Raw genomic sequence first — 17,470 nt, 5'->3', positions numbered from 1 at the left:
ATGACACTGGCATTGAATTTAGCGATGTCATCTCGTGCTTGGGGCTGTTCCGTGGAAGTCCTATTCATTCTCAAAATGCTCAGTATAAAAGCAAGCGAACATACCAGTTTCACGCTTGTTAGAAGGTAAAAGTGTTGCAAAACTTGTAGATTTGATTTGAGAACGTGTACAATAAATAGTATTATTTATTATGGCAAAAATGTACTAGCCAGTGGCGACTAATTCTCCAACGTGTCCGTAGAGAGTTGCTTTATGAGGGCATCTTTGTGCGTATAAATATAAACCGCAACTTCTAAATAATTACATTGAATCAATTTATATAAACCATTTGGATGAATTGATTAAGGGCATTGCGTTGCTAGCAAAATTTAAATATCTGTGGCATTTTTGTCACCCTCGTTTAATTTCTAGTTAAGTACTGATTCCAAGCTCATCGTGTAGTGGGTGATTTGAAGCTTATTGATCTTTGGATGGGGCTAGAATGGTGATACACTCCTGGCATGACTAAAAACCCACAATAGCTCCAAGTGGGCTGACAGGATTAGTTGAACTTGCACTTCCCGAATCTTTGATTATAACCTGAAGTCTCAGACTTTTGGACCCTACTGTAGACCCTACAGTCACCTCCAAATGATGATATCATATTTTAATGCCCAGAGATACAGCAGACTGCCTGTAAAAACACTGCTGAGTGTTACCTCATCATAAACGTTTGTTTTTAGTAAATGTAATACCACAGTTCTACCACTAGGGTGCAATCATGACTCTTCTTCATCCGATGAACTGTTTCTGTCAACGGAAAGCCAAATTATCTTTTGATGTTCCCAGCGTTACTCTTCAAAATTGCATTTTTACTTGTAAGAATACCAATTAGAGAGCTCTCTATCTGAATGTTTACTTGTCGTAAGTTTACATTGACTCCCATTCATTTTTAATTAAAGAGCTCTGAAAACGAATTATTGCTAGTAAGAATTACTAACTTGTATAAATCCAATTAGAGAGCTTTCTAATTAAATTTTTACTGGTAAAAAAAAATCACATTAAAGATATGTTTAATTACAGAGCTCTGTAATTGAATTACTACATTTTTACTAGTAAAAGTCAATTGCAGAGCTCTGAAATTGGAATTCTTACTAGTAACAATGTCATTACAGAGCTCTCTGTAATTATAATTCTTACTAGTAGTGGAGTGGTGGTGGTAGCGTAGTGAGGTAAAGCACAGAACTGGTAAGCAGAAGGTTGCCAGTTCAATCCTTACAGCCACCATCATTGTGTCCTTGAGCAAGGCACTTAACTCCAGGTTGCTCTGGGGGATTGTCCCTGTAATAAGTGCACACTGTAAGTTGCTTTGGATAAAAGCATCTGCCAAATGCATAGAAAAAAAGATATGTAGTAATCTAGAATCTAGCATAGTACTGTGGTAAATGTAGATCTCTTTAATTGGAGTTTTTACTAGTAAAATGCCATTGTAGAGCTCTGCAATTGCATTCTTACTAGTAGAAATGCAGAGATTTCTGCAATTGCATTCTTACTAGTAACAATGCCATTACAGAGCTCTGTAATTATAATTCTTACTAGTAGAAAATATATTATAGAGCTCTCTAATTGAAATATTAGTGCAAATACAATTATGAGTAACGCTGGATGCATTAAAATCTAAATGGGTTTGCTAAATCTGTCTTTCTCTCTCAATCCCTCTAATGTGGCTTGGGGCTAGTTTAGGCTGTCATTCTTCACTGCCAGGCATCTCTCCCTTGAAGACAAAGAGGGAGGAGAGATGAAAAGGAGCAGTGAGAGAGAGAAATGAGGGATGAGTGCGTGAAAGGAGTTCAAGGGATGAAGGAGCGTACGCTGTGTAATCGCTACAAGCAAAACTGCTGTGATTTCAAGAGGTGTGTGTGAGGGAGAGATGAATGAATGAGGTCAGGGGTGCCCATGAGAATTGAATGATTTTTGTGGTTGCCAGGGGTAGAAAGACAGAGAAGAGCGGAAAAGGGGTGGAGATGATGGGAGGGATATTGACGTATGTCTTCTGGATGACTGGCATGGAGCCCTGGACAGGATAAAAGAGTGTGATAGGTGGTTGTGGTTTGGGGAGTGATAGGAAATTACACATGGAGATAGATTGTTATAGGTGTGTGCTGCTCAAGGAGGGCCAATGCCTATTGTACTTGTAACTCACTACATACAGGTACTGCCGGGCTTTGTTTGTGTGTGTGTGTGTGTGTGTGTGAGAGAGAGAGAGCGAGCGAGAGTGAGATAGCTAATCTAACAACCTTTCTTTGGGGACATTATTAGATGTTCTTAATTAGAAAATGGATTCATAAATAAAGCAAAATCTATATTTTAAATCCTGAAAACTCAGGAAGTTAGTCATTAGTAATTATTATTGGCACTGATAAAGGTCAATGATGAGATGCTCATTTTTTATTTGTCAATCTATATTAAGTATAAAATAATGTAATTCACACAATGACTTGAGCACACTTCAACTATGATGAACATGTTTTGTACTTTTTAAATTAAACGATCATGAAGAAAGCACAGTAACTTTGCAAAGATCAAACCATATAAGATTCAAAGAGACATGGTGGCTTTCTAAAGTCTGAGTCCAATGCTTCTATTTTGCATTTATCTAATTTATTACGGTTATTTTCAAAGTAACAAAATTGGTAACATTTTGAGGGAAAAGTTTAATTGGAAAAGAACTGAGTTCTCTTACGAGAGGTTCTCTCGTATAGCGTAAGCTAGATACGAAGTTCTCTCGTATTACGCTACGGGAAAGATTCATCTTTTCTGAGTTATTGAAGCCAAAAAATTATCCTTAATTTTGTATCATTTGTCAACGCAGTGCAGCAACTGCAGACCTTGAGCGGGCTAGCTAGCGAGCTCATTGGTTGCTCTGCGGCAACTGCTGCAGCCTATAGACGAACTTGGGCAAACTCGCGTCCAATGAGAGGCGTCCGCGCGCTTACTGCATCAAAGCCCGCCAAAATGGGCGTGGCTAGAGTACATATAAGCGTAGTTCGTAGGCTGGAACCCTGATTTTCATCTCTTCAGCGAAGCTCTTCGCATCTCTGAACTGGAAGCCGCGTCGGCGTTCGAGGGGCATCTAGCAAGCTTGGACAGCGCTCGAATAAGCCGGCCGTGTCCGCCACCTTCAGCCATCCTGCGAGCTACGCCATCCGGCGACGTATCCTTTTTTAGAGCAAGCTAGTTCTTAACGAACTTCACAAAAGAGTAACGAGCGTCTTTTTTAAGATGCCTCGCACCACTTGCACTTCATGCCGCGCCTCTCTCAGCGGCGGAGACCGCCACATCATCTGCGCTCTCTGCCTGGGACTGGGGCATGCAGAGCTCGCCCTCGCTGACAGCGGATGCGACCTCTGCGAGGAGCTTCCGATGTCGACCCTGAGGGCTCGACTCGAAGCGCTCAGAACCGAAGCAGGAAAAAGCGCCGCTCCCAAAGGCTGCCAGAACCGGTGATAGAAGCGACTGCCTCGCCGGAGCCTCTCCCTCGAGCATCACTCTCACCCTCCCCGCCCCCCCGGGACACGCAGTTGCCGCCCAGCGGCCGCACTGCGGCCATCTCGGAGGACGAGGCGGAGGATAAGGGCTGTTCCATCATGGCTTTGGACAGCGAGGAGTGGTCAGGCTCCCATGCCTCCTCCTCGGCCCAGGAATCCAGCAGGACCCGCGCCGGAGTCGAAGGGGAACTAACACGCCTCCTCACACAGGCCGTCGACCGCCTCGGGCTCGAGTGGTCACCGCCCCCTGAGCAGGCTCCCAACAGACTCGACGGCTGCTTTCTTCAGAGCCGTCGCCGCGCAACACCCGCGGCCCGGGCCGCTCCCTTCCTGCCGGAACTCCACACTGAGCTTGCAAAGTCATGGAGCAGCGCCTTTCTCGGCCAGGATCCGTTCCCACGTCTCCACCCCTCTCGCCTCGGTGGACGGCACCACCGAGAAGGGCTACTCCTCCATCCCCCCGGTCGAGGATTCGGTAGCAGCACACCTTTGCCCGCCCTCCGCGAGATGGCGGTCTAAGCCAGTGCTCCCGTCTAAGGCCTGCAGAGCGACTTCCGCCTATGTTGGCCGCGCCTATTCTGCCGCCGGCCAAGCCGCATCTGCTCTGCACTCCATGACCGTCTTACAGATCCTCCAAGTGGACCTTCTTCGGGAGTGGGATGAGAAAGGCAGGCACCCAGAGGCTGTTACAGATCTAAGAAGCGCGACGGACCTCGCCCTTTGCGCCACCAAAGCTGCAGCCCAAGCTCTAGGGAAGTGCATGGCCTCGCTGACTGTGACCGAGAGACACCTGTGGCTAATGCTAGCCGACATGGGAGAAGCAGAGCGCTCCACGTTCCTCAACGCACCGCTCTCTCCGACCGGTCTCTTCGGCTTCCCAAGCCATGAACCTCTTCCTGCCGCATCGCGCTAGCTCCTCTGCAGGCCGCCCACGTGACCAGCCTCCTGCACGAGCCTCTTCACAGCGCCCAGCTCAACAAAGTCAGACTTCTCAGCGTTGACAGGGCGGCCGCCCTCGATCGCGCTCAGACAGCCGCCGCAGACCGCCGCCCCCCCGCGGGCCTCAGTCTAAGGTTGCGCTGAAACCTGAGCAACCAAAGTCCTCCTAGCCTTGTTGAAAAAACGACGGCTCAGTCCCGCCGCGGCCGGACCACCGTCAAAGCTTCGCCCCCTGTCAGTCCTCCTCTCTCAGGCTACTACAGTGGTGGATTCAGCAGCCAACAAGCCGGTGATACTGCCCGCTTGCCTGCACTCAAACGGCGTTTTCATGGCGACCCAAAGAAATCTTGTAAAGAGCAAACATGCCTTATGTGTAGAAAATGTGCCCACAATCCAGTGTTCACCCCTACACACAAGCATTACACTTCCCGTGTCCCGATCAGAGCCCATTCACATAAAGCGGACACAGCTCGCTCGAGTGTTCAATAAAGTCAATAAACGTGTGAGTCAATAAACGCGCTCACGAATACGTGCGCGCGCCCATTCTCTGCCCGCTCTGTCACACGGCCAGCAAACACTTCTCTGTATGTAAGTCCCGTGCCCGTGACTATGCTTGCGCATCACTTAACAGATGTGACTCTTTCCCCATTCACCTCAATCGGGAAGTCACTCAAAGAACAGCCTGTCCCTGCTGTCTGCGAGCAGTCATGCATAAGCACAGTAAGCGCGCTCACACATTCTGTTCAGCCGCTGTGTGCAGCAATCAGGGCGATTTGGCCATTCACCCTCTAGCGTTACGCTTCAAAGCGTGGGAAGCTATCCCAGGGATATCCAAATGGGTGTTAAGCACAATAAAACAGGGCTATTTGCTACAGTTCGATTGCCGCCCTCCCTGCTTCAGAGCGTGCTCGAAACCATTATGAACACGGAAGCAGCCTGCATGCTTCGTTCAGAAATAGCAAACCTTCTGTGCAAAAGGGCCATAGAGAAAGTGCCGCTTTCGCTGAGCGAGTCGGGGTTTTACAGCCGTTATTTTCTTATTCCCAAGAAAGACGGCGGCCTCAGACCAATATTAGATCTCAAGGGTTTGAACAAGGTGCTTGCAAAAAGACCATTCAAAATGCTTACAATCAGGAAACTCCTCGCGCATATGCGCCAGGGGGACTGGTTTATCTCTCTCGATCTGAAAGATGCCTACTTTCAGATTCAGATAAATCCCGTCACAGGCCATTCTTGAGATTCGCCTTCGACGGCCAGGTTTATCAATACACCGTCCTTCCGTTCGGCCTGTCTTTAGCACCCCGTACTTTCACGAAGTGCATGGATGCGGCGCTCGCACCCCTGCGGAGTCAGGGCTTGCGTATTCTGAACTATTTGGACGACTGGCTGATTATGACACAGTCACATACGGAGCTTCTGTCTCACAGAATAGTTCTCCTCAGCCATCTGAACAGCTTGGGTCTTGCAGTCAATTGGACCAAGAGCTCACTACAGCCCAGTCAGGCAATTTCCTTCCTTGGAATAGAACTAGACTCCGTGGCAATGACGGCTCGCTTATCTACACAGCGCGCGCGCCGTTTTCAGCAACTAGTCGCGTCCTTTCAGATGAACAGCCTCACGCCTCTGAAAAAATTTCAGAGAGTGCTAGGTTACATGGCCTCAGCCGCAGCAGTACTTCAGCTGGGTTTACTGCGCATGTGCCCGCTTCAGCATTGGCTAAACACCCGTGCGTCTCGCCGGGCTTGGGCCACAGGCCACCATGCCGATCAAGGTGACTCAGACCTGTATTTCAGCTCTGCAGCCCTGGACAGTGGCCGAATGGTATCAGCGGGGAGTGACGATGGGAGCTGTATCTCGCCGAAAAGTCATCTTGACAGACGCGTCCAACACGGGTTGGGGCGTGGTCTGCGAGGGCTCTCCGGTTTTTGGCCTATGGTCAGTTCAGGAAAAGCTCCTTCACATAAATTGTCTGGAAATGATAGCGGTCGAGTACGCGCTTGTGCGCTTTCTCCCGGTCATTCAGGGTCAACACGTCCTGGTCCGTTCGGACAACAGATCTGTGGTATCCTACCTAAACCGTCAGGGCGGTGTCAGATCCAGGAACCTCTTCCATCTGACGAAACGCATACTGAGTTGGTCCCAGTGCCACCTGCGCTCGCTGAGGGCGACGCGCGTGCCAGGCCACCTGAACGACGGCCCAGACAGACTGTCCAGAGACAATATTCCTCCAGGGGAATGGTCCCTGCACGCTCAAACAGTCCAGAAGTTATGGCGCATATTCGGCAGAGCAGAGATAGACCTCTTTGAGTCAGAAGAGAACTCTCACTGTCCAATATTTTTCTCGAAGCGAGGACGCCGCTGGCCCAGGACTGGCCCAACCGCCCGCTTACGCCTTCCCTCCCGTCTCGCTATTGCCACAGGTAATGCAGAGGATCAGGGAAACACGTCACTCGGTGCTCCTCATAGCCCCGCGTTGGGAGAATCAGACATGGTTCCCGGAGCTTACGCAGCTGTCACTGACAGCGCCGTGGCCCATCCCAGTGAGAGCAGATCTCCTCTCTCAAGCTCGCGGCACGATCTGGCATACCCACCCAGAGCGCTGGGCGCCGCACGCGTGGGTGATCAACGACTACCCGTCGCTCTGCCAGAAGGGGTAATAAACACCATCATACACGCTAGAGCCCCTTCCACGAGAAGACTCTATGCGTCAAAATGGTCTGTGTTTTCAAAATGGCGGCCGTCGTGGCGTTCGCTGAACCCCTGCACGGCCAGTCACTGGGAAAAAACGAGCTGGTCATCCGCGACGCCGATCTCCTTTGCCCAGTCAGAGCACTGAGATTGTATACTGCGCGCTCCGCCTCTTTCAGACGCTCTGAGCAGCTTTTCGTTTCGTTCGGAGGGCGCACCAAAGGTCTCGCCGCCTCGAAACAGACACTGTCTAGATGGATAGTGGATGCTATTGCTGCCGCATACGCGTCAAAAGACCTGCCATGCCCGTTGGGCATTAGGGCTCACTCCACTAGAGGCATGGCCTCATCTTGGGCATGGTCCAGCGGGATTTCCATTCACGACATATGTGTAGCAGCGGGCTGGGCTTCCCCCTCCACCTTTGTCAGATTTTACAATCTGGAAGTGCCCGCCCTGCAGGCAAAACTACTAGCGGTTTAATACGCTACAGCTCCCCTGGTGAGCTGCACTGATGGGACTCATTCCACACAGACCGGCACCGCCGCTCTGTCGTTCCCTTCCCACTATGTGCTTATGTATTACACACACACTGGCCCGCACTCTTGCTGGCCAAATATGCAGTGGATGCTTGGCGCGCACGGCGTTGACAATGGGTTCCCGTAGCGTAAGCTAGCTTACGCAATACGAGAGAACCTCTCGTAAGAGAACGAATCGGTTACCTAACGTAACCTCGGTTCTCTCTAGATTAGGGAACGAGTATTGCGTAGACGGCCGTGCTCACGCCACGAGCGACTTTCGCTTCATTCAATGAAAACCAGGGTTCCAGCCTACGAACTACGCTTATATGCACTCTAGCCAAGCCCTTTTTGCGGGCTTTGATGCAGTAAGCGCGCAGACGCCTCTCATTGGACGCGAGTTCGCCCAAGTTCATCTATAGGCTGCAGCAGTTGCCGCAGAGCAACCAATGAGCTCGCTAGCTAGCCCGCTCAAGGTCTGCAGTTGCTGCACTGCGTTGACAAATGATACAAAATTAAGGATAATTTTTTGGCTTCAATATCTCAGAAAAGATGAATCTTTCCCATAGCGTAAGCTAGCTTACGCAATACTCGTTCCCTCATCTAGAGAGAACCGAGGTTACGTTAGGTAACCGATTCGTTTTCTAGTAATTTGTTATTTCTTCCTACTGTAAGAGTTAGAGCAGAGATGGCGGTATTGCCAGGACAGTGTGCCTCACCGCAACATCTAATTAAAATAAAACCTGAGTGTGTCAGTGGTTCCAAGTGAGGGCGTTTGTGCATGGTTGTGTGCGTTTTATACCTTCAACATGCTGGAAAGAAATCTTTCTCAAAGCCTTCGGGTTCCTTGTAACAAATATGAAGCTGAGAGATTGCAGAACTGTGTTTGATGTGGATCTCACTACTGAAACTTTTGACAGTTTGACTTAACCATGTTGTTTTCCCTCAAACATAAAAAAAAAAAAAAATCATTTTTATTGAGTAGAAGGTTTTTATTAGGTTTTTCATGAAAAAGTTAAGTGTCATATTCCCTGTTGTCTTTTGTTTTTGTACTTTTATGTTGAAATTCTTGTTTAGTTCCTGTTTCCTGTTAGTTTTGTAGTCCTTTGTAGTTTTATTCCTTGATTGGTTCTCCCTGATTATTTCTCACTCCTTGATTGTTTCCCCAGGTGTTCCTCGTTGCCTTGTTTGTTCCCTTGTGTATTTAAGCCCTTGGTTTCCCTGTTTCCTGTGTCAGTTCTTGCATGTATGAATGTTTTTGTCTATGCCAGGTTCCCTGTGTTTTGTATTTCCTTTGCTCCGAGTTTACTTTTTCAGTTTAATAAAGCTGTGTTTAGATCCTTATTCCTTGCCTGCCTTGTCACATTAAGACAATTGTTGCATCAAGATTGTATTATGTCTGAATTATGCATGTGTTACATACTCTGAACTTTGGCATAGTTGCTTGAAAAGTTTTAGATTAAAAGCAACTGCATACTGCAGAAACAGAAAAACAGATGAGTGTAAGCAATAATGAATTTCACACCCATCCAGGCTTGTGCACTGTATGTGTGTATTAATAGATAAGGACCTTGTGCAACAGCTTTCTCGCTCTCTCCTTTTTCTCTGTTTCTCTAGCTTTGGTTTTAAAAAGCGGTTTGTACTGACTACTAACCATTTCCTATCTCTTAGTTACACACTGTAGGGCTTTTGGACACTGATATTTCACGTTCTCAGAGAGACAGACAGAGATCACCCTGCTCTTCTGAAGATAACATTCCAGGTCATAAAAAAGGTGAATGTTCTTCTCCCACAACATCCACAAAATGTAGAAAAATCATCCTAGCTTAATATGAAAAATAATAAGTAACCGGTGTTTTTTTGACCACAAATGACATGCTTGTTGATGGCAATGAGGTCTAGGAAATTCATGGTCCAAAATAAATAAAATAAAATTCTCCAATTCCATCAAGTCATGCTCTAAATGAATGTCTTTTTCTCTCTGTAGGCTTCTGACCCAGCAGCTGGGTAAGAAACAAGCTGGATTGGAGTTTAAGCAGGTCTAAATCCTGAGTAAGACAGCTAGATAACACTCTCATCTGATACTAATCCGTTTTAATCCCAGTTCACTTTCACTCTGAGCATAACTAGAGCTGGCTTCCAGGCTATCTGAATTCGTCTAAACCTTCTGTTTAAACTGAATCAGGATTAATTCTGATTCGTATCAGATAGACTCTTGGGTTCAGGGTTCTTGGCAGATGCTCATGAGCACTTGACTGAAGCTTGTTTAAACATGGCTGCTTTATAACGGCCAATTCTATCCCATGATGGAGCAAATTAATGTGCTTCTCCTCTTTAGATGTTATTGGATCCAGCAAGATTTTTTCTCTTTAAAATAATACTGCATAATCGTTAGGGTCCTATTACTGTAAATGCACAGTTCATAGTCAATTCTTTTTAATTTCAGTACATTTACTGATACAGGCCAGGAACTTCAGTTAATGTTCACATCAACCATCAGAATGGGGAACATTTGGATTTCATTGTGATTGTTGGTGCCAGATGGGCTGGTTTGAGTTTTTCTGTAACTGCTGATCTCCTGGGATTTTCACACACAACAGTCTCTAGAATTTACTCAGAATGGTGCTAAAAACAAAAAACATCCGGTGAGTGGCAGTTCTGTGGATAGAAATGCTGGTTTGCACTGACAAAGTCTACGGTTACTCAGATAACCACTCTGTGCAATTGTGGTGAGAAGAATATCATCACAAAATGCTGTTCTGAGATGCGGGTTGGCACTGTTTTAGCTGCACAAATGGGACCTATACAATATTAGCTGGGTGGTTTTAATGTTGTGGCTAATCGGTGTATATATGAATATTTATATATTGCTGATATTTTCTTTGGTTATGGCTTAATTCATATTTTACCTCTTGTGCTTCTCTTTTAGTTGCCAGTATTTCATGATTATGTATGTTTAATCATCTATACTGTATGTATCCATTTTGTTTTTTCTGCAGAACATTTAGCTGAGCATGTGAAATGCAGCGTCATCTATCTGTATATATAGCAAGTTATCTATATGTACACACTACTACCTATGTCAGTGCTGTGTGATTGTTCTGGCTGTTTCTGAGTGATGGGGAGGAAAAATAGCAAATATTTATAGCTGCTTTATATGAACAAATTTCTGCCTTTTTAAATGTCCTCTCTCTCTCTCTCTCTCTGTCTCTCTCTCTCTCTCTCTCTCTCTCTCACTCTCTTAGTTTTGCTCTTGTTTTCACACTCTAACTTGCTTGTTCATTCCCCTGTCTTTTTCTCTTTCTCTCTCTCATTCCTTCAATTTTTTTAGTTGCTGATTTGGGTCACTGGCTGACTAAGAGACAACTCACAGCTGGCCTATAAACAACATTCCCCCTTTCAGCAGCATTACGCTCTCACATACACATACACAATCTCCTCTCACTCCAGCACTCAGACACACAAATCTCTCTCACGCATTCTCACCGGGCATCATTTGTTTACTGGGTCTTTTACTCTTATTAAAATGAGCTTTTTGGACCACTCTCTCATAGTTTGTATATTGTGTGAATGTATATTAAGAAAACACCACTCTACTTTTTCCATGCTGTTCTGGCTTAAGCTTGCAGCAATAAAGAATTATAGATTTATCAGGTCAGCACAGTCAGACTGGACTGGATAACATTCTGTAAAGACATCTAATTAACACGTCCTGTACATTTGTAATCTAGTGTTTGTGGATAAATAGTATATACATTTTTGAGAAAACAATGTTTTAGATTCAGTAATATAGTTTACAGAAATATATTCTTTCATCTTATCATTGTTCAGGTTAAATGAAAACGCATGCAGCAAGGTCCTGTGATGTGTGTTTCTGCTATTCACTTTTAACCGGACTGCTTTAAAATATAAAAAATAAGATGTAATAAATAAAGAAAAATAAGCTGCTTTACAAAATACTGCTGTCGGAATATTAACTACAGAAGAACATTAGAGGATCTTGTTGCATTTTGCCTCAGGCATTGTTATTTATTTAAGGTTGATTTAAATTTTATTTTGCTGTATTTGAAAGCTCAGTAAGTCTCATGCATTTTGAATCAGACAGATCATAACCACTGAGATAATCCAGTCAAGACCATTTTTATACATCCCAGTCAAATAGCAGAAAAGTGACAAAGCGGTTTTACAGCTTGCACTCTGAGGCAATAAAAATGTGCCTAAACATGATAAAAGTGCTTGCAATATTGCTTTTTCATTTTTCAAATTATTTTTTGTTCTCTGTTATAGGTGTGCAACACTTACATATTATATTTCACTGAACACTTTTTTTAAATGTACAATTGACAATGTTGGGTGCAATCTGACTAGAAGTAATTGCAGTAATTACTGTAATCTATATACTTATTTAAAAAGTCATGTAACGAATTCCCATATAAATATAATAATAATAGCAACAGGTAGTTGGCTGCAGTTCACTTAACGGCCACAGGTGTCATAATAGGGTTTCTGATTCTTACATACTGCACCTTTAATTGAAAGTCAGTAACTACAACAACAGTCCATAGGGACGAGAGCTATTATCGACCAAAACAATGATGTAACATGCAAAGAGGCTCAACGTGATTCACTGGCATCATGCTGATAGATGAGGTAGCATAATTAAAATTACCCAGTTATGATTGTTTACTACAAACTTTGAGACTGTCTATTTGTGACAGGGTGGTTGGCGGGGCTGGGTCGTGATTCCACACACACGGCCCTAATCAGGCTAATAAAGCCTGAGAGAGGTATAAAGGCCGACTGGAAGCTGCAGTGCGAGAGAGAGAGAGAGATTTACGGACAGCTGTCCGACGCCTTTGTGTGTTTGCCTTTTTGTTTCAGTTTTATATTATTTATATTGACAAGCCGGTTCTCGCCTCATCCTTTCAATTAATCCCTTTACACTGGTGCCGAAATCCGGGAAGGAGGAGGGATGCGTCATTGTAGAGTCCCTGCCACTACCATTCACCCCAACGGAGCAACAGCGGCCATCCACCGGAGGACGGAGGAGCCTGGCTGCCTCAGAGCGGACGAACGACCGCCATCCAAGAATGGTGAAGGGGCTCTTAACCGACCGCCTGGAGCGGTCAGGGCCGCTGCCAGGGGCTGAGGACACCCCACCCCAACCTATGCTGAAACGTTTTTTTTGTTTCATTCCACTTGTCCCCTCCCTCATTCTGGTAGACAGGGATGACCTACCGGCAGACGGTGCGGAAGGCACTCCCCTCCCCAGGGAAAGTGGGTGGGGGTGGTGTATGTAATGCCGGTCAGAGGGCGGAGCAGGGTCGTGATTCCGCACACCCAGCCCCAAATCAGGCTAATCAAGCCTGATTTGGAATAAAGACCAACTGGAAGCTACAGTTCGAGAGAGATTTACGGACAGCTGTCTGACACCTTTGTGTGTTTGTCTTTTTGTTTCAGTTTATATTAAAATATTATTTATATTGTCAAGCCGGTTCTTGCCTCCTCTCCATTAAACCACTTACAATATTATATTTGAATCTCCAGTGCTGGAACAGGGCTAAAACAAAGTGTGGATATAGGTCTGACTATGCAAGACTGCAGTTTATAGTAATCACTTTTCTTTGCATGATACATTGACTGCATTTATACGATGCATTAGCCTATGTCAGTGTTAGCTAGCTAGCCAGCTTTATCAATAGCTGTTAGCTAAATTTGGTGTTTGATGACAGTAGCTGTTTATAAAATAGACTGTACATTATAAATATGTTGACACTATTCAGTATTGATGTCACAACTATCCATCACAACTATCATTTTGATATTTTGATATGCTATTGTTTTATAATAATAGATTGTATATATTTTCTGTATAACCAAGTTACATTACACTAATGAATGGAGCTTTTTACATTATCTTGAACATTATATAGCATTTATTTAATGTAATATTGTAGTTTACCTTGCTGAATAATTACAGATTAACATTGTTTTTGCAAGTTACTGTGCAGGCAATATCAAGTTAGCTAAAATTACACAGATCAATCCTTATGGCACTATATTTCACATGCAGTTATGTAAGCTTACCTGTCCAATGAGAAGAACGCCAATTAAGTGTCGGTTTTGATCCCCAAAAACAAACGAAGGTCCCTCCAGGAATCAAATGCCCTGCCGATGTTCACTCTAGTTTTCGCTCGGCCACGATCACGTTCCCGCTGAGCCAGACGGGATTCAGTAGATAAATGTTTTTTTTTGTTTGTGTAGGAGTCGGTGTTGTGCTGGGAGACGGACGTTTGCTGGATTCCATATCTAAGATAACGTTACCTATTGTTGCAGACTATCTGTTGATGCTGTTGAATAGTGGAAGAGAAGCACTGAGTTAAGGCTCTCAGGAGCACGAATAAATGTCACATCCTTCAGATTTTCCTGGCAAAACCGACCCACTCCCTTCACATGAAAATTAGTCTACCGGCTTTAATAGTCAACCTAGGAAGTCCGGAAAGGGCAAATTTTTTAAGTTGCGTTACAAGCCATTCACACATTCACAAAAAAAGTGAATATTACATGAAAATGTGTACATATTGCACCTTTAAGTTATTGCTTGGTTTACACATCGTTCTAAAAATAATATTATCTATACATTTTAGAAAAACCTTTCTGTGAATGTCTTTAGAAATTAAATTAAAAATAATGGAAATAGTAATGAGATTATTTTTCTCATGAAGTAATCTATAAAGTAATCTGATTACAATTTTTACAGAAGTAGTTAGTAATTTGCAGTGAATTTCAATATCTTCTTTTTTCAATTTACCTTGTTGTAATGTGATTACCTTACACAATGTTTTCCTGTTCCATGTAAGCCTCACGTTTTTCTGTTTATAAAAATGTAAAGCATTTTATGCTTTATCATTTTTTGATATGAAAATGATTCTGTCCATTACAGTAAATATTATCATAAAAAATTGGGGTTGATTATCCAGCTGTGTTTGTTAATATTTTAGCCCTGTACACATTTATTAATTCACCATTTTGCTTTATTTTACTGCAAACAGCAGACTGCTGTGTTTGTTTATGAATTGGAAGTGATGCATCAGTAATGCGATGATAACACATTTTGAAGGGTATGTGTGCGCCTGTGTATGGGCACGGATGGACTAATTCCAAGATTTCACATATTCGCCCCATGTGAATGAATGAAAGAGCGAGGTCTGCTCTAAGAGTCATTCAGAAGTTAAATTATGAGAGCTCCATGTCAGAATCCAATAACCATGCAGCAAATAATGAACATCCAACTTTTATAATCTCATAATCTTCTAAAATTCTTAATGACATTATCATGCTGCTGGGCAACAACAGAACAGTGCGCTTGTGCACAGGACCACAACAGGGAAGGGCCCTAGGGTAGGGGTGTCCTAAGCTTATTTTGCTTTTGTGGATTCTGGGTGTGGTGCTACATTGAATATTCAGGTTCTGCAAACGTGCATGCCATTTTAATTAATTCACACTCACCATGCACAGATTTGGTGTGGTAACAGTCTCACAATACTCTGCACACCACTCAAATGTCACCGCATGCCTTCCATCCCTATCTCAAGAGCTCTACGTATGTGCATTGAAAAGGTGGTAGTATTTTGAGAGAAAGATTAGTGTGTGTGTAGGTGTCAGGGAAAGAGAATGCTTGAGAGACTGTCTCTCTATAGTATATAAAAAAGTATTTTTTTTATTATTTATACCTTAGTCTGCCTGCATTGTGTGTATACACCCACACTAAGAAGAGCCCTCAAATAGAAAATTGTCATCACAATCGGTGATGTCAGTATGTGTGCAGCCAGCCCTCTCTCTCGTGAATATGTAATATTGCCACTACTCCATTTGGACCAAGCCATGACAGATGCTCACTGGCCGAGGTCACCTGCTGCTGTGTCCACAGGGAGGGTTTAACAGGGTGAGCAGAGAGAGGGGGGTTGAGCAATTACAGATCAACAGTGGTGGGCGGTAACAATGTGGCCTGTAACAAACACAAACCCCTCTTCTTGATGGAATGCATCCCCTAATCTTGCCGTTCCCATGGTAACTCCTACCATTGAATAGCCATGGCCTTGTAGCATACAGCGTACCTGTATGTGTGTGTGTGTGAGTGTATGTGTGTGTGTTAAGCACCCCCAGGTGTGCTCTGAAGTGTGCGCTCCTCTAATCCGCAAGCTGGATTTTTGTGGATTACAAATCAACCCATTAGAGCTCTCTCCCTATCTTTTCTCTCTTCTCATCTCATTCTGCGCATATGAAATAGGCGTACTTGGTTTCTGTGTAGAATGTGTTTCTCTAGCCTTGTGTTTATAGTCAGCTTATTAAAGGAATAGTTCACCCAAAAATGACAATTCTCAAATCATTTACCCACCTCATGGCATCCCAGATGTGTATAACTTTCTTCAGCAGAACACAAAAGAAGATTGTAGGATAATATCTCCGCTCTGTTTGCCCTACAATGCAAGTGAACGGTGATCAGACATTTGTAGCTCCAAAAATAAAAGAAAGAAAACATAAAATATAAAACTCCTTTTTTACACTAAATTATTCTAAACTCAGATGTGAAAGTGCAACTTAACAGGCGCCACACGTGACATTCAGTGATATGGATTTAAACACTGGAGTCTTATGGATTACTTTATGTGATTTGTGGAGCTACAAAGGTCTGATCCATTAATTTACATTGTGTAGACCTACAGAGCTGAGATATTCTTCTAAAAATCTTCAGTTGTGTTCTGCTGATGAAAGAAAGTCATACACATCTGGGATGGAATGAGGGAGAGTAAATAATGAGAGAATTTTCATTTTTGGATGAACTATCCCTTTAATAGTTTTGTGAACAGTCTATATTTAGTCTGTCAAAGTTGACGCAGGCATGATTAAAACACGACTGTGTATGATACCGTGCTTTAAAATTGAAAATAATAGGCCTTCCATTATTGTGGGCCCAATTATTTTCACAAAAATGGTCCGAAATGTATAAAACTGTCCTTGTTCTCTCACTTTGAACTACACAATTTAAAACCTACTAGAAAGCTACAGAACTAGAGCCGAGGACACGAGCGCTCTCCGCGGTGCTGAAAGGATCTGAAACACACTATTAGGGGTCATTAACCATGCAGGAGTGCCGTGTAACGTTACAAAGTTTTTCAACTGTTAAAAACGCGTCTCGAGGCATCTGCATTCATGACGCTGCGTCTTGCTTTTTTTTTCGCAGGCACGTGGTTTTAAAACTTTTATAGGTTTACTTAGGTAATTTTATGCATCTGTTGTTTTCAAGCCAACATTTAGGCTAAATCCTAATAAACGTTAGCGCTAGGCCTACATTTAAAAAAAGTCTTAAGCCTATATTTGGGCCCGCAAGTATAGGCATTGAGAAATGTGATAAATGTAGACCTTAGCAATGCATTTTCATGACAAGCAATATTTCAAAATATGGGCTGTTTATTCGCAGAATGATGAGTAACGTTAAATATGATCGCTCTCCCCAGCGGGGATTTGGCGAGTGCTGAATCGCAGGCTGGTTGATCGGTGTAGCCAGTCAGCCTCAGACAGGTTTCACAGAGGAAGCTCTCAGTTATGGGATTGCCTCTCCTTCTTAATGTGATTTAGGCCAGCCGTGAATGTGATATAATACCATCAAGCGTCTCGCACACCCTCAGCACTAAAGACTAGACATTAAGCTCATCCTCCACAGTCAACGAGGAAAATTCGCAAACAATTTTCCCTGCTTAGACATCACTGGTAACAGCACACGGAGAGCACGAGCTCTTT

This window comes from Xyrauchen texanus, chromosome 37 (assembly GCF_025860055.1).
Source record: "Xyrauchen texanus isolate HMW12.3.18 chromosome 37, RBS_HiC_50CHRs, whole genome shotgun sequence".
In the NCBI taxonomy this organism is placed as follows: domain Eukaryota; kingdom Metazoa; phylum Chordata; class Actinopteri; order Cypriniformes; family Catostomidae; genus Xyrauchen; species Xyrauchen texanus.
This window is presented reverse-complemented; position numbering follows the sequence as displayed.